This window comes from Oncorhynchus tshawytscha, linkage group LG01 (assembly GCF_018296145.1).
Source record: "Oncorhynchus tshawytscha isolate Ot180627B linkage group LG01, Otsh_v2.0, whole genome shotgun sequence".
In the NCBI taxonomy this organism is placed as follows: domain Eukaryota; kingdom Metazoa; phylum Chordata; class Actinopteri; order Salmoniformes; family Salmonidae; genus Oncorhynchus; species Oncorhynchus tshawytscha.
Window position 1 is genome coordinate 9265437 of NC_056429.1, and position 1664 is coordinate 9267100.

The window sequence follows — 1664 nt, forward strand, 5'->3', positions numbered from 1 at the left end:
ATCAAAGTCTGGCATTCTCTTCAAGACTACTGAGAACTCTGAAAAAAAAAGTTGAATCAGGACGTCAGTGATCTTCAGGTCAGCGCTCTAGAAAGAGGCCTGAGTTCCCTCTTAGAAAAGAGACCCTTAAACCCAGACTTGGACCACACACCCACTCCACTGAATAGCAGGCTAGTGATTGCTATGCAATGCTTGCAGTTAGCCACTGATTCCTTCCAAACCACTCATTGTTGAATTTGCAATTTCAACTTGTTGTGTAATGTTTATGTCCAATGGCCGATACGATTTATCTACATTGTCTTTTCATGTAACAAGGATTGAAAAGTAGATTGTTGACGATGACTGTTTGTCTAGCTTGCTAGCTACGATTTTGAAAGTATGACGTGGACATTATCAGTCCAATCAAAGCTACTGTAGATATAACGTGATTTGACGTCATTTTATCTGTGGCCAATGACATTGAGCCTTCTTGGATGGGCACTTCTAATGCAACTCTATGGCAGCACCCAAGGGACTTGAACTTTCGAGCTCTCCTCGTAGATTAGAGAACATTACCAACCCCTACGCTCCATATTGTCTGCTGGCTGCCCCACCACCACAGAAAGCACTGATCTAGGCTGAAACACCTGCATTTTGGAGTGGCCTTACTTAAGAAAGCAAAAAAGAGACCATGTGTGTATGCGGCTTTATCAACTCAATTATTATTATTTTTTACATTGTTTGCAAACAATACAGTATGTGATACGTGCTAATGCCCAAATAACATGCAAAACAGACAACAGCTAAACATGTGGGGCTCCCCATCTCCCCTGAATGACGGGTCACCATTTAACGTCTGTGTTTTTGCATGTACATTGATATTTTAGTATTTAGGCAAAAATATGAATTACTACAGTATTTACGCAACAAACTGTTTTTCTAACAACATTGTCCAGGTTCATTCCATTTTAATTCAGTCAATTCAGAGAAAGAAAAATCAATTCAAGAATTTAAAATCTTAACAGGATCATCAGATTACAATCTGTTCACAATGTGTATTTCGATCGTCTACACACCTACAAACATGGGCACAATCAGGATGTGGGCACCATCAGGACAAAGGACACATGCTAGCACAAGGTATAAACGGGGCTAGAGATTCCTATCTCAATGAGACTCACCTTCGGACACATCCAAAATAAGCATGACTCAAGCAAGGAGTTCTGCGAGAGCCTTTTTGTCGTTTACTGCCTTCTTGGCACGACTCCCGTCCCCGCCAGCCTCTCTCCCTGAGACTCCATCTGATCTCGATCTGAAACTGACCTCTTTATGTAAGAGAACAGACTGTTACATAAGTAAATATCAGAACAACCGATGATTCCACAATGCTGCACGGAACAAAAATGTTTTTTTTTTTTTTATGAATCAGAACACAAACACATCAAATAAACAGTAGACTTAACTGTTCATGGAGACGACCTGGGGTGAGAGAAAATGTTAATTATACTCGTGTATATCAATATCCGAGCGGCCAAAATGCATCAGCACAGTGAGGGCCACCATCTGTGAAACATTAACAAAGAGGGAACTGAACATGTTGTTGTGCCGGAATGGTTCCTCCTGGCCAAAATGTCAGAGAGAGTTAGCATCAGGGTCATTGAAGCTGTGTTGTGTATCCGACTGGG

General features: G+C 41.2%; 1 long non-coding RNA gene across 1 annotated transcript; it reads right to left on the reverse strand.

Moving 5' to 3' along the window:
• Positions 1 to 1664, reverse strand: LOC112222196. Its single transcript, XR_002949121.1, has 3 exons — positions 1443 to 1664; positions 1161 to 1304; positions 1 to 38 (listed from the first exon to the last, which is right to left on the reverse strand). It is a non-coding gene; the product is annotated as an uncharacterized LOC112222196 (long non-coding RNA).